We start from the raw sequence: 23,441 nt of genomic DNA, 5'->3' as shown, positions 1-23,441 counted from the left end.
AGTATTGTTACTAAGGCTGTATGGCTTTGCCAAGCCATGCCTGGTAGGTACATCTTAAGGCTATCAAGTTTTTCAGAGACATGAAAGGAAATAGTTTATTCTGCAAGTAGGATAGATCACTTATATTTTTTTGACAACTGAGACTACCCTGAGGAGAAATGTCCTCCTCATCCCAGGTTACACAAATGCCTCTATCTTAAGGTAAGTATGATATGGCGAAATCGGGAACCTTAATTGAAAAGCCACGTTTTTTTTCAACTTTCTACATTTTGATTACTTTTACCTGTCGCTTAGTGCGTTGGTTTAATTTGATCGATTTTCGATTTCTTATTGTGCTGAAATATCCAATGCATATGTTTATTGCGTGAAAATACAATATTACGATGAGATACATGATGGTAAAGATGGAAGTTGTCCTTTTAACTTCGCCGTAAAGGGGCACCGCCCCATTAAGTTTGAGAACGTTTGATTTGTCTTTTCAAGTATTTTGATCTCAGAGCAAGATGGCAAAAAGAGAAAGGTTTTATGTAATGAATTTTGTGAGCAGGCCCCTATTCTGCAAGGTTTATTTAATGAGGTCTGAAAACAACATCTGTGTAATATCATTTTGGTGTTACATAATATAGATATACACTTCACACTAAGTTATTACGGAAAAGTAATTAGGGACCTAAATTGGATGATACAATCGGAAGTCAATAAGTGAGATTGGCTTTACACCATAATAAAACAAATTTCTTATAGGAAGCCTTTTGCGAAAGTCATTATTATTTAGTGAATATCAATTCAACCTACTTGTAAACCTTATAAATGTACCTAAAAATCATCACGTTGATAAATTATTTCAAATGCCCCATTAAGAGTTATTATTTATTACATATTAGGAAGTACTATCAATTCATAGCTTTTGACTATTTCATTATATGGTAATTAATAAATACGAAGATACTGTAGATAGTTTACATCGCAACCACAAATCTGATTTACATATATTCGAAATATAAATAGCGCCTGATGAAATTAAAATGAAATTTGTATCAGTCCTATAATTATAATTAGAAATCTAAAAATTCAGGCATTTAATGAAAAATGGCTTACAAGTACTTTCATATTTCAACGTCTAAAACAATTAGTTTTAAAGGCTTACTAATTAAAAGTATTCCGTCGAAATGTCCCGCCCAGTTAGATATTATTTCGCAGAACAACAATATTAATAAAAGAACAATCATTTTTAAAATACACTCGATTTTTTTTTTAATTAAGTCTATATCAATAATAAAATCTGTTTGTCATTAAAAGTAATTCATAAAAAGGTATTTTGCTGCTTGTAGGCTTTAAATATTACTGTCAAGTAAATACAATCTCTTATAACATAAGCAAAGGTTTCAACAAGGTGCTTTTTTATTTTCTTTATACTTGTGGACTTTCCTCGCTCTGGAAAGGCGGAGAGGTGTGGCAGACTCTTACCGAACAAAACCTCCGGAGTGTTCATCTTTCCTTTGTATCTGAGACTACGGAACCCCGACGCAAACTATTGCGTTTTCAGGCCGAACACTCAAGTGAGAGGTCAGAGACATCATCATCCAGATTGCCATTGTAGTGGTGGCAGTAAGGAAGAACCCTCAAAAATCTATACCAACTCTATTCGTTATTCGTTTTATTTTTTTACGTTAAGTAGAAGATTAAACTTCACTGGCAGAGTAGTATTCTGTTCTAATTTAAATTAATTACTATTTAAACGTCAAAAGTAATTTAATTTAGGTTACAAGTACTTAAGTGTTTTTAAACAAGTTTAAATTAAAACAATCATTGCCAGAATAATTGAAAAGATTACAGTATCAACAATATTGTAGTCTCTATTTTTACCATGTCTGGCGTCTAAAAATTAATTGGATAACAATTGTGGACTCTTTCTGACATGGCAAAAGTAGGGTATATACGTGTAATTATAATAGTAGTCACTAGTTGAAAAGCTAAAGTATTTTGTTAGACATTATAAAGTATATTATAATTGACTGTGTTTTTATTTTTGGAAGATCTGGATTGAGCACCTACTCATTTTTTCTTGATTCTTACAATGTTGTAAGGAACTTAAAACTTGTAACATTACTTATTATTTAATTTAGGTTTACTTCATATACAATTCTCTTCAATACAGGTGCCTCGTTTGGCAACTTCCGTCAAGTTTTTGCAATTTAATATAGCAACCAGTCGCCTTCGGTTTTTCGACATCTTACATTTTATTGCTTGTAGTATATTTCTAGGCGCTTTAATGTACAATACTTTTCCGTTGTTAAAGAATTCTGTTTGATTTTTCTATCAATCTAAGTAAGAAAGAAGGAAAGAAAATATTGCATTTTCTTCTTTTATTGATCATGATCCTTAGATATGATCCATTTTTACAATTCACAACAGCATTGGAGTTATAGCTGATAATGGATGATATTAAAAAAAAACGGAAAATTGAAGTGGTTAAACTTGTTCACAATAATATTTATTAAGCTTATGTGTTTACAATTTCATATATATTATTTACTAGGTGATATGTCGATCTTCATTCTGCGGGGCTGATTTGTGAACCTAAACAATACAAAAAAAAAATGAGGCTGGACGGCTGGACCGTTTAGCGATATTTTAGTGACAAACGATTCCAAATAATTGATTAAAGAAAATCTACTTTATAACTATGTTATATCATAACCACGCGGACAAAGTCGCGGGCAACATCTAGTTTTTATATAAAAAAATCTGTTAGTTCAAAATAATCTTATTGTATCCTATACTTTTATAAAGGAAATCTGTACACATAACTCTACAATAAAAAAGCAGAAAAAAACTTGCAAAACCCAAGGGATTCAACTAGTTTCTTAAAAATTACACATAGCAGCATTGAACTGTTTATTAACCTCAGTAGGTACATTGAGTCTGATTCAATAGCTTTCATCGACTGACTCAGAATTTTATTGTTCTGTTCTAAGGTCAATATACTTCATGTAGAGATCACAAATCGGACTTCAGCACCATTCTCTAACTGATGTCACGTTTCATCACAATGTTACTATTTCATCTTCCGTTGATTGGTGTTGATTTTATTTTGATCTCTTACAAACTAGCACTTGTCTTGTAATAATATAATATAATATAATATCATGGGACAACTCACACACGGTTATCTGATCCCAAGCTAAGCAGAGCTTGTGTTATGGTAACCAGACAACTGATAAACTTACTTATATATTTCTAAATACATACATATTATTACACCCAGACACCAGAACAAATGATCATGCTTATCACACAATATTTGTCCTGGGCGGGAATCGAACCCACGACCTCCGGTATAGCAGTCAGGGTCACTAACCACTAGACCAACAGGCCCGTAATGTTTAGTAATATTATGTAGATATTTTTGTAGTAAGCACTGATTTGATATGTTATTGGTTCACTAACAGTCGCCTGCAGCTCTGCAATCGTCGATAATCTTAATATTACTAGTTAGTGCTAAGTAATCTCGTTTTCCTTATAGGCACAGCCTACAAGGAAAGTCTTAAAGCTTCCTGAAAATGTTGACGACGACACAATAAATATTTGCGCATTACTGAAAGTGAAATCTAAGTTCGGTAAGTCAATGACATTCGAAAAACGTACGTTACTTAATGTCCACAGCAATCGCCATCTACAGCTGTTACATGGGTAGAGTTCATTTAAGGATGGTCTTTTCTATAATGTCTTTTTGATGACAATATGGGATGCTAAGGATGAAATGGCTTGTAAGGGATTTGTTTGTGGTGGCCAAGGACCGAACGGTCTGCGGGTCGGGTCTGCGACCAACTACTTACGTAATATTATTGCAGCTAGGGAGGAGGAATGTTACGTGAAGATCGGTCCTATGAAGACAAATGGGTGAGATATTTGCCTAGCAACAGGGAACAAATGCGTTATAACGACTTTAGGCTATTAGAACAAATTACTGAATACAGTTCAATTGGTACTATGTGGTAAGTATTTATTCATTCATCTACTGTTTATGCATTTACAGAGGACAAAACATAATATGTAGTAATTTACAACGGTTATGCTTATTTCTAAGATCTTAAAGCAGAACTGCGATAGGAGAAATCAAAAAGAAATTCAGGCAATAGTGTGTAAAATGAAAATACATAAAAAGTGCAATATTTACAACATCATTTGATGTAAATATAAATAAAAAATGTGTATATAAATATAAAGTATGGTCATAAACTTAGAAATAAAAATACAATCGATTTAAAGGTATATAATAAATCTTTCTCACCTGTTTAAATGGATAAAATACATGGAAAAATAACCTATTGCCTAAAAAGATAAAATCTCTTATCGATTAAATGAATAATATATAATAGGTTTTGTGACTATCTTTTTTATCAGAGTTAGATTTATTAAACAAGATATTATATTTTAATTCGATTACTTTAGATATCGATAAATATAATAGTCAGTTGATAACAATAGTTACAGTGAAATGTGTAATGAAATCCATTCAATACACAAGCAAATCTCTAATTGACAACCCAATGTTCAAATGTAAATGTGTTACTAGATCGATATCAGCTGATAATTGCTTTATCATCGCTGATGTGATTACAAGGCGATCGAATAGGCTTGTGAAATGGTAATTTGACGACCTCCGTGGTCGAGTGGCGTACGCACCGGTTTCAAGGTGTCGCTAGCTCTGAGGTCCCGGGTTCGATCCCCGGTCGGGTCAATGTAAAAATTCACATTTCTACATTGTCTCGGGTCTGGGTGTTTGTGGTACCTTCGTTGTATCTGAATTCCATAACACAAGTGCTTTAGCAACTTACTTTGGGTTCAGAACAATGTATGTGATGTTGTCCGCATTTATTTATTTATTTAATGCTATTGTCATCAGGTGAGTATTTGTTAAAGTAATTAGTTACCTATATTACACTACCTAATATTATGCGACTTTGCAAACATGTATGTCTGTTACTTCTTATTTAATTGAATTAATTAAAATACTTCTCCAACAAATATGTACAATGGCGGACTCAATACCAGAGGGAATTCTCTAACAGTCAACTTCTCCATGCCCAATTGCTAGAATGATTAAAAAAAACACAGGAACAGCTAATAGCTTGGATTCCATATTAAAAAATCATTCGTGCATGATAAGTGACGTCATGGTTTTGAAATTTGCTGGTATTTTAGAAAATATGAAAGTGTATGTTTGAGGATATTGTAAAGTGCTGCAACTGTGCCATTAAGACTTTTCCAAAATTAACATTCATTATGTAACTCCCAATCCTCCACAATGATTTTCATCTACAATGAAATAGTTGTTTATGTGGGCGCTTGATACATTGCAATACAAACATCCAATGGCCTTGAACCTCACAACAAATGGTCTATACGACCTTCCAAATTGTGTTCGTCTAGGTCTTCCACGCACATCAACAAGTAGTAACAAACATCATAAAATCAATACTAAGTACTTACCTAAATTGTGTTACGACAGGTCGTAACAGACTTTCAGAACCTGACTTTAAAATGATGTGTCACCCAATATCCGTCTACTGTAAGTGTGTACATGAAGTTTTAAATAACGTAATTACACAAGCATTCGTGCATAATACAAATGCTTATCTTATGCGGGGCTCGAACCCGCGACACGTCGCGCTCAGTGGGTTTGGCGTGTTGACCGCAACCACCCGGTTGCTGGTCGGTCTAATGACCTTGGTCGTTTTTTTTTGAGAGTCATACTTCCTTTAATATTTGTTTGTCTTGCACGGCACCTTCACATTTACATTTATATTTATATTTTATACTGAAACTCATATTGTAGAAGGCATGACAGAGTGCTGTTGGGAAGTTTGATGCACCGTTTCTTCTCTTGCAAAAAAGCACATGAGCCATGATGGGTAGGCGAAAATGGATGCTGTCTAATGTCTTTGAACTTGAAAGACCCTGCTTTACACGGTGGAGAGTGCCGCTTTGAAAACCGACATATTTAAAATTTTGTGACAGGCCCACTGAAATTGATTTAATTAACATGCAGTTCCGATGTTACTAGAGACAGTATTAAGGTCAACATAGTAGCACAATTAACCCTTAAGTTTATTTTTTACTACCAACCGATGCTACGCTCATCTAGTCAATTGGGTCAATCTAGAGATTCTACCGTCATCGCTTAGAGTAGTGATGTGTATAGGAGATGCCGCTTGACAAAGTAGCGCGCTGTCACGCTTACACTAATACAATAATACAACATCAGGACATGGCAAGAGGACCAGTGACCTATGCCATGCGGCAATGACATCATCTGATTATGTTGCAACCTGCTATTAACATGTAACACCACATCCACGCTAAACCTGCATATGTTAAATAGCTACGTCGTGCTATATTGCACCACCTATAAGGATTTTGTAAAAAAAACTCGCACGCTACTGAAAAATCAATGCTAAATACTGAAGCGTCATATAAGTCTATTATTTCTAACAAATAACATATGTTTTCGCCGTTTCTGTCCATTCTAGGGAAAAGGTATCTGTAGTCTCTACATTACATTCACCTATCTCTAGTTGGACTTAAATTCGAAGGAATCGTGGTCAATAAAAAATAAAAAATTATTTGAATTTTAAAAAAATATCACACTAGCAAAAACTCCTTAGTATAAAAAATTGCTTAGTCAATTAGCTCGGTTCGTCAGTTGGTTTATTCCACTCGAAATTAAGTACACTAATAAGTGCTTATGAATACGTTCCTGTATTCAGTACAGAGATAAGTATTGCACCTGATAATCGAGTCTGACCAATCGCAGCATATTTGTAAACCAATAACCAGTTGAGGATGTAATATAAGTACATTTCATCGTTATCTGTCCCGTATCGATTAGTTGTAGGTTTTTACATACGCGTTGGCAATTGGAACCTGAATACTATCTTATTACCACTGCTCAATCAAAATAATTAATGAATGTCATCCAATTTTGTTTTGTTTTGTTACGATTTCTCTCACACAGTACGAGAAGCAATAACTAAAATCGTGTTGCGTCCTTAGAATATACAATACAAGCATTCAGACTAGAAATTGAATCTTTGTGTTTGTAAACACAATTGAACCAATTGTTTGGGTAATAAAAGAGGAAAACCCGTTGTGGTTTGAGATCAGTCTGTAAAAAAGTATCTTGCTTAAGGAAACGAATTTCCAGTTACCCATGTATTTACGTAGTAGGTAGGATCGTATATACGGTACAAAGTGAGCAATCATTAAAGAGTGAACGATTTTATCGTAAGCGGGCAATTCGCATTGGTTATAGGCGTCAAAACATCCAGTTGTCAGATGGACGACTGCTCATGGTCCGGCGATTCACGGCCGTTACTATGCAACCTTGAAGGTTTTAGTCTGATAGACGCGTCCGATATTACTTTGAAGATGTTTTTTTTTGTTGTTATATATGTCTCTTATGTCTTTCTCTATCTACTGACTTCGGTAACAGAAAGTAACATTTATTTTTTAAACTATCATAGATATTAAAAAAAGTTTTGTTTTTGTATGAAGAGCTTTTATGATCTCGCGCAAATTTTAATGTCAAAATCGCGCGGCATCCGAACGTGTCGATTTGACTGGCCTATCCGTCCCGTGTCAAGCACGTGCGAGGAAAATTACGTATCGAAGTCGGGTCGAGAGCGAGCGAGCGTGATGCTAGCAACGAGAGCGTCGCGAGGCGCGTGGGTCGTCGCCGCGCCCCGGTGCCGCCATCATGACGCATCGAGTGCCGACACAACTGTGACCAGCTATGACAATATGTCCCGCTATATTCTATGGCACTACAAATATCAGGAATTAATTTATAGTCATATCAATAAAATTAAAGAAATTTGTTTGGTTTTATTAGGCAAAATGTGAAATGTTATAAAAATACGATTCAATTAGAACGAATTACATAAATAAGAAAAAAACACGACCAATAAGTAAACATACGTTTTGTATTTACAAGTCAAACAACTCGTGCATACATCAACGCGACAACACAACAATATGTGGACACTTATCGTCAGAACTTTCGTCCGTGTTTCTATTGAGACGGAGACGTACTAGTCGGAATAGGTAGTGCAGCGTTTGGCGGGCCGACCCCATCCTATCAGTGGTGCTACCAGTCCACCATAGAACGCCGCGCGCGCCGCCTGTACCGTACCACCAATACACCACGTGCCACCACTAACCTGTGCGTTGTGAACGCGAATTAACCTAGCTTTTCTTCGCGCGAAAACTGGCATACTTGCTCAATACAGACTTTGTTATATTATAAAATCAGTGTTTAGTGTCACATATTGAGGAGCTACAGTGGATGCATTTTTCTCGCCAGTGAATGTAAATAGTGGCGGAGGCGTCGCTTTTCAGGTAGTGTGTCAAGGACATTGTTGTACTTATATCTAAGTTGTTCGGGCAACCAACTGATTTTTGTTTACGATTTATTCTTTATTTACGATAGTAGCTAGAATATTAAAACTTGCATTTATTTGCATGTTTATTAGGTGTATTGTGTAACTTGTTTGTGATGTGCTTATACAGTCCGTCCTTTCGAGTTGTTTTTATTTTGTGTTTAGAAAGTTTTGTAATCGATTCTCGGACCGAACAGTTTAGTTTTTTGTAATACCCACACGAGTTCACTGCAGTTATGCTCAGTATGCGACTCGTTTAAAAAAACCCGATAGATTGTATCTTGTAACGTATACCGGCAGGCAAACCAGTTTTTCCTTCAAATTCCGTGAATTAAAAAGAAAGTGTTTCGTCTTATTTTTTTATAATATTCCCAATCATGAATCAACACTCAAAAATTATGTAACACATATTTGCGGGTATCATAACATTTCGTTACATCTTTACATTTGAATTTTAATTAAACGTGATACAGTCGTTTTGCCTTCAAGATCGTATAATAGAAACTGCCACTTGCTAAACGACTCTAACAACTAGATCAAGTCTTTTGCAATCCATGATTTGGTCAACAGGCTTCGACAAACAAGCCTACCGCAACATTATTTTGTAAACAGTTTTAAAACTCTTAGATTTATTTTTAGAATAAACCGTAGGGCATTTAGAGAGAACAGGGCAGAATATTTAGAACACGCATAAAATATTGTTATTTGATATAAGCTTTCTCTTTTTCTGTTGCAACGCTTGGTTGTCGGTGGGGGATCCACTTGTAACTTGTTTCTTAGATAAGCTATGATGGTTAACTCAAATGGTATGGATGCGTTATCGTTTTCTATTCATAATGAAATGAAGATTGTGATCTGAGTTAAGATTGTTTGATATCGGAACTTACACGTGGTGTTGTGATAATTGACCGACGTGTAACAATTGTACTTACTTCTTAAAGAACTATTTTTGTGTATTTACTGTATGCTATCAATACCAATGAATTAGAATGATAAAATGGTAACTATTTAGTAATCTGTGATAATGGGGATAAAGACGTTTTTTTAAGTTTTTAGGTAGGTAATATAAAGAAATATTGTACATGTATGGATTCTTTTATCAAAATTACAAAAATGGTACTAAGAAATTGCCAATTAAGATAACGCAGCGAGGACTCGTTTCGCGACTAACCTATATATTTTCAATCAATAGCATCGGCTGGTGAGCCTGGTGATGTCATCAAATACTGAAATATTGTAAAAATATATCAATATTTTCAGCCTAAACAAGTTTTAATGCTTCGTTTTCTCTACAACACTGTTTGGACGTAAGTCTACTGTATAGTATCCACTAGTTTCTTGTTTTTTATTTCTTGATTATTCCTGGGAATCTTCATAGAGCTCATCGGGGGAGGAAGCTTGTAGTGTCATACTCTTACGTCTTCCGAATTTATTCGATGCCTGGCAATGTGTAGCAATTCACCTCATAAAATTTCGTATTTAAATTTTAAATACAATATATCGCTTTTATATGAAATCCAACAGACAAACTATAACGTCTAAGTAGTTTTGTTGGACTTTGTACCGAAATTAATATTGAACTATGTGCCTCTGTGACTAATCAATGATAAATATTAATAAATAATAACAACTGAGAGACTTACAAATATCATAAGTAATATTTAGGGATAAATCGTTATCTTCAAGCCATAGCTACCACTTACTTTTAAAGTGTAGGATGATTAGTTGTGGAAAAGAGACGCCGTTTGACGCCGTATAGCGCGCATTCTTTCTTTCACAGCTGGAATAAAAGATGCTGTAGATGGTGCAAGAAATAACATGCTAGCTGCTTTACATTGCCGTCAATGATCAGTCACTTTTGTTGCTATTGGAATATCACCCAGCAATGTATTACATTTCTCGCATCCACGAAATATATCTTGAGACGTGGTAAGACATTAATATCGCTACATTTGTAGACCTAGACCACTTGAACTCAATTCTTATGCTCCTAGAGTACTTAATATATTAATTTCAGTTGGCCTTGCCTTAAAAGTAAATACAGATGTACTCCAAGCTGTAATCTATTAGTGACCAAACAGTGTACTTACTAAATTCATATAGAATTCCTAAATTCTACAGTCGTCCTCATTATTATACATATATAAACAGTAGTTATGTATACGTGCGTCCATTATTGAGTAGCCATGAACGCTGTTTATAACATAGTTGACTTTGGACATGTATCATTAACCATTCATTGGTTTCAGACAAGTGTTTTGTTTTTGAAGAATGAATATTCGTCTGACGGTTACGAAACTTTAAACAATTGGTTTTTTTTAATGTGGAACGAATATTGTATGTGATTGTAAACTTTACGAAAATAGAATAACAAAAAAGTATTTATTACATTTAGGACAAAAAAAATAAACTGGTAAAGTGTAAGTTGCACTCGTAATACTGAGGGCTCCGTAGCATTAAAATTTGTCACCTCTCAATTTTCCAATCGTACCAATCGTTACATAACCTCAATTATTATTATTTTTTACTGCTAAAATATATCATCTGAAGACCCAACTGCTATCTATCACGGTTCAGAGATACAGCCTAGAGACAGAAAAAAACAGCGGAGCCTTATATTGTTTTTTTTAAGTCTTTTTTTACTCTAAAAAGCAGGTTTTTTACAAATCATGTTTCGTAACAATAGCTACATACTACATGCTACGTATAATATTTTCCCTATACCTTTGCTATGTGGTCACAAAGGCACGCGTCACGCCTGTTGATCCGAGAGTAGATAGTATTTCATAAGGGGCTCCATTTCCACATTCTACAGCTCAACTAGTCTGTGCAAGTTTGATAAATGAACACAATATTTTGCAAATAGATCTTTGTATATATTTTCATGCGACTGATCAACAAGAAAAGTTTTCCTGATAGAATAGATACCTAGTATAAATGCAATACAATCTATGCAAATGCAATGAGTCTACTGAATCAAATCAGTCTAAAAGTCGCTAAAATCAGAATATTACTATTATTATTCTGATACAAAAAAGCCTTTATAACCGCGTCCTGGATTATTCTGAGTTCTTAAAATCAATACAGAACATGTATTCTATCTATTTACATCTCTATAAGAGTAAGTAAATATATTCCTATTGTTCCTTTGACCTAATTTTTCTAGGGACCGTTAACACTACGTAAATGACACTATGACGTCACCTTTCTCCGTCCTTATCGTTAAGTAATACGATTATAATACTTTCTCCTCGCCTAGCTCGTTTGAGTACGGCCTTGAACGAACGCAATAATATATGACACAATCTACTATTTTGTCAATGATGTCATTTCAGCGAAGATATTAGACACGCAGTACTCTATATATCATATCTATTATATCTATACATCTAACTATCCGCCAAAGTGTATGGAATATAAAATTTTATGTACGTCGTAAAATATGGAGCATTTATCTTAGCACAGGATTTTAGTAACGCGATAAATTTTTACAAATATTTATTCGCTTTCCATAAAAGTGTAACGGTAATTATAAAAGTTAAAACTTATCTTATCGCCTGCCTTAACCGTATAGCCATACATAGATTGGACACAGACTTGAAATATAGACTTCAGATTAATATAAAACTAACTTTTGCTTGCGGCTCTGCTTTGTCCATTTCCAGGTGGCATAGTAACAAATTAAATTTATTATCTCACCAAGTCTCATCAAAACCGGTTTATTGATTTATAGAGAAGAGAGAAACAACAACACAAACAGGTATGGGTTGCTTTAGGTGTATATTTAAAACCTTGAGGAATACTCGTCCCAGCGCGTGCGTCACATACTCCAGTCCCCAGTGTATAATGAATTTGTTTTGTCACTCAAATTCCGACCTATTTGAATGCGGAGACAATCGGAGGTCATTGACTTGTTTTTTTTTGTTTCTAGTAGTTACAGCACCCGAAATGAAATAGTTAAAATTTCGTCGTACATTCTGTAGGACTTGTTGAATTGTAAATTGATTTGATGAAATATTAACACGAGTATTTTGATCTTTATTATCTAGGCGGTATGACGGCATTGTAAGATACTGAGAATCTTTTGTTGTATAAAGGTAAGGCTTGTGTACTTACGAAATAGGTGGAACACCTACGCTTACATAGGTGTGAAGGTTATGATACGTAGGCAGATAGTGCAGACAAGCCTTAGTCACACAAATATGTGAGAATGTGCATGTGTGCATGGTTGTTACACTTGTAACCCGTTTTACACCCAAACGGCTTGACTGTTTTCGATAAATTTATATCATTTGAAATACCTATTGTATTGAGTGGGTGGTACGTTACATTAACACATGCAGTACCATTACCTTTATCTGATTGCGTTAAAGAAGGATTATGTTGTTCTTACAGCTTTTACCGACATTCCTTCGGGCGAACCCGCAAAAAACAGTTAGTTGGTCTATAAAATATGCGGTTCGTCTGTCCGTTGTAATGGAATGCGCGAAAATTCAATGAATGAAAAATTATTACGCGGAGTGTCTTCTTAGATGCGACAGAAATAGAAAATGTATGTACGCTTTGCTTCGGCGGTTAAATAAAGATTATTAGAGATCTAGAGCTAGGCGTATTTAGAAACACTGAAATGAGAGTTGTCTAGACGTTATTTAATTTGCAAAAAATATACATACACATAGTAGAAGGTGCCTAGTTGAATGTGAACATGTGTAATACATAGTTAGTTACACGATTTAATAAATAACGCTTAATAAAACCGGCAATACCTGCTTTAATAAGCCCTAAATATCTGGGACCGTTTCCACGAATATCAGTATTGAAAATAATTGAAGCTTCAGTCTATAACATTTGAATACTTCTCATACATTTTCCATAGTACACGGGAACGGACAAAACCGCTGATGAAACCGCGTCGCTGAGCTTGCTACATGAAAATAAAGTAATAATTGTTATCAAACGAATGGGTATCAGTTTTGCGGTAACGCTTTAAGCGATATGCTACTTATTAATGAATCTCTAAGCAATCAAGGAAAACGTTAGTCACGTGACACAATGACGTAACCGCAACCGACGATGATTGTTTCATTTAATCTAGGCAAGCATTTTAATTCCTAAATCGATAGCAATGTTTGGTCTGTAAGCACTCTAATATTAACCAGTATTAGTAATTTAGTAAGTGTAGGTAACGTTTTTACACTTTTTACTAATTCTGACTTATGACGTCACTCGTCGGTCGTTAACATCGTGTTACTAATCCGTATTATGGAGTGGTTACATCATAGTATTGTACCGAGTACCTCCTAACTAGTACTGACTTACAGTTTTCTGTTTCTTCACGATGATTCAATTTAGTCGAGTTGATCGCTAGAACAAGCTGTATTAATTGACTGATACTGTTAATGAATGCGTTGTTAATATCAGCTCATTAACGATTTTGGTAACAGGTATTTGAGTAGGTATAAAGGTAGGAGTTTTTTTATTAACGATGAGGATTAGAAGAGTTTAGTAAAGTTATTTCTGAATATATAACGAAGTTTTTTAAGGCAGAATCAGTTTTTTTTGTAAATGGTATAAATTCTTGGAATAAAAAGTTACCCAAATAATACTGTTTTTATCCACGTGACAGATGATAGCTGTAGATAAGAAAAAAACAAATTACCTACCATTATTTACCTAACAAGGCAATTAAGTAATAAAGAACGAAACAAATGCATAATTAACGTTTTAATTCAAGATAATAAAGTACCTCCTCCTAAAATAAAATAGGTGTCGTTGTAGAAACGACGCCGAACAGTGTCAAATTTTGGTTTAAAAACTGTTTTAGTGGACTCACTGGAGAGACCAAATTGTTATTCTGGATCCCAAAACTATCGCTGAATTGTGACACGAGATGGAAATAAGTTTTATCCTCTACTAATGATGCTGATACCACTTATTTCCTATTCGATTTTAGTTTGCTTGGATAATCCCAATTTGGTACCATATTGAGATTGATTGAATCAAAGTAAATAATGCTTAAAAAGTTTTAAGTAATGGAATAAAAATCCCGCCTGCGTAAAAATTATGAAATTAAAAATAGATTAAATTAACATTTATTAAGTACGGTAATGCTAAGCATGATATAACTCATTGAAAACGTTGGTTTTCAAATATTAAAGTCTTTATCTATAAAAGTCAATTAATTTTGGTTTCCTACATCGAAATTCACCGCAATGCAGCCATATTTTATTTAAACGTCACCTTTCTTTTAGTATAATTTGAGCTGATAAGACGAACCTGACGATAGCAATCAATGATCTCAATCCGTTGAGTAGTTCATGAAATATGAGGTGATAAGGAAAATTACAAAATTCCCGTTTGAACCTCATCAAACCAGTTTTAGAGAGGCTAGCTTGCATTCTTCAAGAAGTTGTAGACCACCTGTTGTTTACCTTGAACCTCATCATGATCACAGATAACCAATGTGATAATACAGTTTGCGAAACAATGGGATTGGTGCCTTGGTAGCTCAATTAACTCGCTTCGATGGACATGTGGGTTATTCGAGAACTTCCAAAATGTTAATAACACAGTTTAGGTTTTTAGTAGGTTTCTAACAAAATGTATAGTGGAGTCTGTAGCGTATGTGTTGTATTGGTAAAGTAGTAATTCAAAAGTGTTGTGGTTTTAATGACTAAATTGTATGACGTCACATTACGTCAAACATCAGAGAACACAAAACAGAATAACTTCAAAGGTTTATACCCAATTCCAAAATGCATTTATTTATAGTAAGCTAAGTGGTAACTATTTAATAATAAATAACCATAAAGGTCGTCATTGTTTTGTACAGTAATTACATTCATTTATATTAAATCTGCTTTTCACTGAATTCTTTTTTGTCATTTAATGCATAACTTCAACTTTAATATTTTACGGTAAATAACGTTATTATGCGATGGCATGGAAACAGAATAAAATGTTTTTACCTTAAAAATCAAATTATAATGTAAATAATAAGTGTGATTTAAAGATTTATATTTCAAACTTCAGCATAAAAGTGTTGTATTTTGATTAAAGACCAAAATCATTTAAGACTCTCGAGAACAAATTTTAAAACAAAGCAGATAAAGTTCGCAAATGATTCACAAAATAGTGATATAGTAGATGTGTTTGAAAAAGCTATTCAAACATTTGGATGTCGAAAACTTGTTATACAGGTACATACAGATCTATAATAAAAAACTGGGAAGTAATTTCTTGACTCAATTTCTTTTTAATTCCTACCTTATATCTTCATATATGTATGGACACAAAATATAAATAGCTCCAGTTGCGAAGATCCAAAACTTGAATCCTATAAATAAAGCAAGAAATCCATAGGCAAGTTTACAAATTCATAGAAAATACATAGGTATATGTGTCAAAAACAGCTAGATAGGTAAGGGTTATGGGAATTTGAGATTAAAAGAAAAATGTCCCGTGTCCTTGAATGTTATCGTAAAACCATATCTATAATATAACACACATTTCATAGTGTAGGTGCTACCGAAATTTCTCACATAGGTACATGCTAAGTTAGGTATACACATTAATACCGTAAAATTAGAATTTATAATGGTCACTTTGATGATTACAGATTTTTATGAAAAAGGCGATTTTCTTTTGGTCATTGCAGTCGCTGTTAAATAATAAAAACTGTAAAAACCGAAATTGAAGTTAGACAAATGCAATTTTAGTTTGAATATCATTGTCTTCAGAATTACTTTCTGATTCAAAGTAACATTGCGAACGCACTTCATTCAATTCAATTTAAAACTTGTTTAGTTCTGCAATAAAACGATATTTGTCATTACTTATCTTAATCTTAATAAAATTAAAATACGACGTGGATCGAAGAATAGTTATAGGTTGTTGACAATTTGTAAGTAAAACTAAATTCAAATTCATAACAGTACTGTTAAACAGAAGGTAAGAGAAAGTTCTGAATGTTTTGAGGTAAACTTAATTACAAAAGGTTATAAATAATTCTAGAAATTTTCAAAATAATGTCACCCATTGAATTGACGACTGCTACAAAATAGCTTTACATCAATTTTCTTTTTGAAATTAACCACCCGCAAAAAATATGTCAACTATCTAGCTAACACGCTTCATAAGAATGGTGATAAGCGGATAGAAATGTCCCCTCATTGATTTGCGATATGTCCAAATTAAAAAAAAAGGCAGAACTGAGTCAATTTAGTTGTGTTTTTCTACCGACAAATGTTTGTAACATTATGTCCATATGAGTTCCCCACAAACCACATACTTATAACCCTTGTTTTATCATTAATTTGAGAATAGCTTAGAACACGCGAAGTGGATAGGTTGGCTTACGGAAAAGGGTAAGGTCATACAACGTAAATGTTGGGTTTACGGTTTCATAGGTTCATTCCTACAACAATGTACTTTTAGGGTTTCGTACCCAAAGGGTAAAAACGGAACCATATTGCTAAGCTCCGCTGTCTGTTCGTCCGTCTGTCACCGGCTCAGGGGGATTACTGCGGAATGCCGGCCGTGGAAGAGATGCCGCTCTACGCCATGTATTGTTATCTTACTTTTACATTCATAACAATATAACCATCGTCAAGATGTGTTGGTATGAATTGTCGTAACTAGAAGGATAAAACTTTTCACAGATGGCATATTTATGTGGCCATTATAACAATAATCACTAAAAATAAAAATCGAGGTTAAGCAACCATTTTTTCGTTAGCTTGATTTTCTTTCGCCTATCTGAACGGAATCATAAGTGTCCGACTCGCACTTGACCAGTTTTATATTATTCTACAAATGATGCAGACATCAAAGGGTGATATGATAGATAATTTCCTGGTAGTGTACGTTAATGCGAATATTCGGCGTTTTGTTCCGTGAATTGCCTACAGCGATTGAGCATTTACCGGTAACGTTTCATTTTTTGATAGTAACTATCGTGAGAATAATTCATTACTAAATGATGCATCGGTTTACTCGCGCGTATTTATCGGGATTGCCCAAGTAGTTTCGGACCCAACCTGAGTTCGACTCGTGACACAGCCGCGTCAGCTCATGATTAAGGAGCCTATATATAAACGTACCTTCAGTAAATCCGTGGCTAATTCCATTTGAACGTTTGTTATGTTTGTTAACTAAGGGAAAATAGTCATGTTTAAAAAAAAACCAAATTATTTCTATGAGTATTCATTATTTTCTGCAATTACTTCTCCGTTAAGTTAAAGTTGTAATTAGATGTATTTACCGGTCGAAGGATTTTTTCTAAATTGGAAATTTTCCTTTAGTTAGGTATTTTCCTTCCTAAAGCCGGAGGGCACACATGCTATATTAATATCTTTAAGGCGCCTTGTTGACACCTCGTGTCCTAGGACAAAATTCCGCTTTTTGTAATTGCCGATGAATTAATGATTTTTTTATTAAAATTTACACTTATTATGAATGCTGACTTTACAGCAAGCAAAGGATTATCGCCCGCTCATGTTATGGACACATTTTCATTAAAAGAAGTATCATGACTCTCAGGACGACGAAGTAAAAAGTATCACTTAAAATAAATGTAATTACATAAAAATACCTACCCCAAAGACAAGACAAAAAAAATATTAATTACTATTACAGTTATTGACAAGAAGGATGTGTACAATTGTATCAAAAACTCGACAGCAAGCAAATACAAGAACATGATACTTATTATTGTTATCGTACTATTTTAACATAAATAAACCTATAACACAGAATAATCGCATAAAACAGCTGTTACGCTTAAAACGGCGATCTGTGACGGCTGACAGTCACACTTGAATGAAGAGAACCTTGAGAGAGAACATCACAGAAGCGTAAAGAAACGATTGTAAACATTTACGTAGCCTTACGTAAACATTTTAGTGAGGACTTGTTCTACGAGTATACATCGTTATAACGTGTCATGTCAACAATATGGCTATGTACACTTTCTATACAAATTAATTAGTCGGACTATTGTTTAGACTGTCAAAAGTCATTGATATATGACGATAGAGTCATCATATAATTGTAGTTTACAGTATTTTAACATGTATTGACTATTCTCTTGTGACCATTGAGTCATGTAGGAAAATTACTTAGTATTGTTTTAGTTCTGTTTCTACCTAGACCAGTCTGTAAACATACAAATAAATAAAACTCAATTGTTGAGTAAAAGTTCACAGTTATCCTTATAAATGGTGATGTAAGTAAAGGCATTTGTGTGTAAAGTTAAGTGAATATTAGAAGTACTCCCACTATTCTTAATTATGGAAAACACTGCAATTGCACTAGTAAGCCAAAGTAAATTATGCTTTGATAGCAACATCTGTTATTAATCAATGTCTCTTATTTATTAGCCTCGAAAACAATTAACTGTTTAGGCAACAATAAAATACCGAAACGTAACGTTCCTTTAATATTATAGAAGACCTGACACTTAAAATCTTTTATCTGTGCCCGGTTAGGTAAAAGACAAGGGTCTTGTCTTATACCCTCTGTATAAGACAGCGGCGGCTTAAACGCTCCGGTATTCAACCATAAGTCTATTTAATTAAAACAATAGAATTCTAGAGTTTATTGTTCAAATAATAATTTTATACAGGATTTTCCTAGCTCCTCTTTTGTTCGTGTGTCGTTTCATATAGTTTCATAGACTGGTCTTGTGGTTGATGGCTCTGATTGCTATACCGGAGGTCGTTTGAGTTTTTGATGGTTTTGAATGGTCTTTACCCGAAGGGGAAAAATGGAACACTATACAGAAGCTCCGCTTTCACTCATATCTATTGCCGCTATAAAAATAGAAGATAAAGATCGAAGTCGAATTTGCGGGTAATCACAAGTTTAGGTGTCACCCAACCGTTTTGTTTTATCTTTACCTATTTGTACGGAGCCCTTATTTCAGTCATCTACATCAAACCAAGTTCTATTTTCATATTAAGATTGATTTAGCTGATTGATTACTGCCCTATACAAGTACGACACTAACTTAAAAGACTTTTCTAATGTTGTGTTATCATTTGCACAGTCAACTAAAGCGTCAATATCAATATATACGTTTCATTCCGACTATTGCATGAATAGACGATACACATACATTAAAAACACCATTATATCTTAGTAAAGTATCGTTAAAAAAATTCCTCATAGAAAATGTATTTCAGTAAGCTTAATCGAAAGCCTTTTTACTCCGGAAATAAAGTAGAAAAGCCATAAAATCGAAATGATTTTATTTAAAAGGAGGCTTTTATTATTCATTTATTATTTCGCTGCAGATAGAATTTATCGACAGTATTTTACAATACCTTTCGGAAGGTAAATTCAATAAATTCATATAATCGCATAACTTTAATATCTGAAATAATTATTTACTGAAAGCTTTGCATGAAAGAGGCCTTTGAGGCTTTCCACGTTGTTTAAAATGCGTTTAAAATAAACCCTGCTGATTCGTTCCGATTGAGCCGTCAAAACCTAGGCTTAGACCAATATCATAGCACTTAAAAATTCTACTTTGTGAATATGCATAAAATACGGCTTTATATGGATAGCATGTTAAGGCTGAAACTAAACATTATCTAGTCTAAGGCTTTTGAAACATTCAGTTGAGTGATATTGATTAGCGGTAAGCTATATAGCTTCCCTATAGGAGAAGCTATACCTATAGCGGGTTGCCGATTTCAGATTCCAATATTTGGATAACAGGTTTTCTGACGAAAATTATTACAGAATAATTGAAAAAGTACACATTATTTCGAAAACATCACTTTGCTACTTTAACTGCGATGGGGTCGAATATGCACCTCTAGCAATTACTTCATTACTTGTATTATTTGTCTCGTCTCTTGTAACGGAATACTAAATGCAGCTCTACATGCTATTTCATACCAGTCAATAGTAGACTCTATTCGTTTAGAGATAAGATAAATAGTTCGTTGCTGTAGCTTATATTGAACCAGGAAAAATAGGAGTTGGTAAGAGCCAAAGCCAGCCAAGTTTGAGTACAAATAAGAAGGGTTCCGTCCATACCATTATTTATAAAAAATACGGTAAAAAAGCATGTCGTTATATGAGACCTATATTAACGTTAGTTTAGAAGCAACAGAAATTCACAATCTTATGTATATTCCAATAGTCTATTAGGTACACTTTATGAAAAACAATTTGGTAACAGACGGACAGACAGTGGAATTTTGTCCATTGGATAGGGATCTAAAAGATATTTTAAAGTTGACTGGCTTCATTATATTTTGGACAGTCATTAAAACTTTTTATTCATGATTAAAACTAATGAAGGCAATTAAAAATAACTGCCCATCTGATCAACAGATTCTCTGATTTTCGTAGACGAACATTTATAGTTCCAAACATGTGAACCTGTACAATTATTTATATTATTTCAAGCTCTTATTGCTGAAGATTCATATACCTATACACATCACCTGCGTGTTATCTTTCATTTTCCATTATACAGGCTAATGGTAAACTATTTTTATCAAAGCTGTGTTACCTGCCACACTGTTCCTTTCACAGCCACCTCTTCAATTAGGACTATTGCAGTTGTTAAAGCGAGATAGAGCAGGTGGCGTGTAGCCTTCTCGCTTCTAGAACTTCAAAGACTTATAAAACTTGCTTTACTCGCGACTCCGTCCGTGTGGAATAAAACAAATGTTATTTTAATTTCTTTCCGCACTGAACGAAACTATTAATTTGTTTATTTATTTATTTTATTGATTCTGATAATATTACTTTATGTTTCTAATATGAAAGTATCTTTAGCTACGCCTTATTACATCAGATACCTGCCAATAATAATCTTGTCATAATCAGTCCATCCATTTGAGAGATTAGCTGGAACAAACAGATAGAGCGACAAAACTTAAAGAAAATTATTTGGTACATAATCAATTTCATAAACATTTTGTACGCCATCGATACTTTATTTACAATATTCCAAACAGACAGTCCAATTTTATTCATATGTCTTGTAGAGGGCTCTCCTATTAGTTCAGCATGTACGGGATCACTCGTCAAGAAGAATGCAGACAACAATGTTGCTCGAAATGTAAAGGAAAACACGTCTGCGCCAGTGATGTAACCAACCATATTTCATATTGTTCTTAATTGATTGTATGAATCATGATCAATTCGAATAGCACCGTAATAACTCGAGCCATATGCAGTGGTACAATAGCTCCGTTAATGTATGAGTGATATTCTAAAGCTACATTGTGTTGTTTTATGGGTAGAGAAGTCTACCTAGTTGAACAAGACCGGAATATACACGGTGATTTTTTAGTCGTCTTACAAAAGCAGCCCAGTTCATGTATCCGACGTAAAATACCCCTAGGCGCGATTATTATTTTTTTATCATCAACTAAGATAATAAGTACGAAGAAAAATTAAACAAGAGAAACCTGAAATATACTCTTAAAAACCGGCCAAGTGCGAGTCGGACTCGCGCACCGAAGGTTCCGTAGAAACCGGAAAAAAATAAATATATATTTTGTAATGTAACTAAAAATTTAAGGTTTTCGGAATTTTTCCTTTATGTGTGCTATAAAACGTTGCTTCATGCCAAATTTCAAGATTCTAGGTCGACTGGAAGTACCCTTTAGGTTTTGATTCCCTTGCGAGTACTTGCGAGTTTCAAAATATGCAGCTTAAATTGCTGTTTCTTTTGATTGCGTTGACATAGAAGTTTGTTTTTGTTACAGCTTAAAGGTATTATAGACCTGAGTATTTGGTATGAATTTCAATTTAATACCTCTACGCGTTTATGAGGAAATAGGTAGTAAGTTTAAAATTATTAAAAAAATATATATTATGTGATGTAATTAAAAATTTATGGTTTTCGTAATTTTTCCTTTATCTATGCTATAAAACGTTGCTTCGTACCAAATTTCAAGATTCTGAGTTCACGGGAAGCACCCTGTAGGTTTTGATTCCCTTGCAAGTGTCGAAAATTTGCGGCATAAACGGTTGTATCTTTTGATTGCGTTGGCTTAGAAGTTTGATTTTTTCACAGCTTCAAGGAACAGTAGACCTGAGTAATTGATATAAATTTCAGCTTTATACCTCCACGCGTTCCCGAGAAAAAGGGTCTTGACAGACGGACGGACGGACGGACGGACAGACGGACGGACGGACAGACGGACAACAAAGTGATCCTATAAGGGTTCCGTTTTTTCCTTTTGAGGTACGGAACCCTAAAAATGATAAAAACGCCGCCGCCCGCGCCCCTCACCATTGTCACAAGGCTCGGACCGCGCTCGCAACAGAGCTGTTTTTCTAAAAAACTACGAATTGCATCATAATATTAAATAAAAACTGCATTTAATTTTTTTTATCTCATAAATACCTATTTTTTTATCATGTACGTGTTCTAGTCATTGGATACATGAACTAGGCTGCTTTTGTAAGACGACTAAAAAATCACGGTGTATAGGTACCTACCTAGTAGTAGGTTTTAATATAATACTAGCTGTTACACGCGACTTCGTCCGTGTGGATAGGAAACAAGATATTTTCTCGTAATAAATAGCCTGTGTTGAGGAGCTCGTGGCTAAGCTATAACCGCATAAGTGATTCGATCACAGGTTAAGCTATGCTTGACGCGGTTGGTCCGTGGATGGGTGACCATCTTTGTCATAACGAGTTCCTCCGTGTTTCGGAAGGCACGTTAAATTGTGGGTCCCAGCTGTTATTCCTACATCTTTGACAGTCGTTACAGATAGTCAGAAGCTGAAAAAAGTCTGACAGCCAGTCTAACCAAGGGGTATCGTGTTGCCCAGGTAACTGGGTTGAGGAGGTCAGATAGGCAGTCGCTCCTTGTAAAACACTGGTACTTAGCTGAAACCGGTTGGACTGGTAGCCGACCCCAACATAGTTGGGAAAAGGCTAGGCCGATGAAATAGCCTATGTGTTAATCCAGGGTGTCAGCTAGCTACATACCAAATTTCATTAAAATCGGTTCAGCCG

At 34.4% G+C, this 23,441-nt stretch overlaps 1 protein-coding gene across 1 annotated transcript in view; it reads left to right on the top strand.

Moving 5' to 3' along the window:
* The first annotated feature begins 8,145 nt into the window (after positions 1 to 8,145).
* LOC113497217 ((11Z)-hexadec-11-enoyl-CoA conjugase) overlaps positions 8,146 to 23,441 on the top strand; it is a 38,371-nt gene continuing 23,075 nt past the window's right edge. The window contains exon 1 of the mRNA XM_026876656.1: positions 8,146 to 8,403. The gene's annotated coding sequence lies outside the window, so the exon portion shown is untranslated. The remainder of the gene's footprint in view (positions 8,404 to 23,441) is intronic.

The sequence above is a fragment of the Trichoplusia ni genome, chromosome 9, assembly GCF_003590095.1.
Source record: "Trichoplusia ni isolate ovarian cell line Hi5 chromosome 9, tn1, whole genome shotgun sequence".
In the NCBI taxonomy this organism is placed as follows: domain Eukaryota; kingdom Metazoa; phylum Arthropoda; class Insecta; order Lepidoptera; family Noctuidae; genus Trichoplusia; species Trichoplusia ni.
Note: the sequence above shows the minus strand (reverse complement) of the source record. Positions and strands in the feature narration are given on the sequence as shown.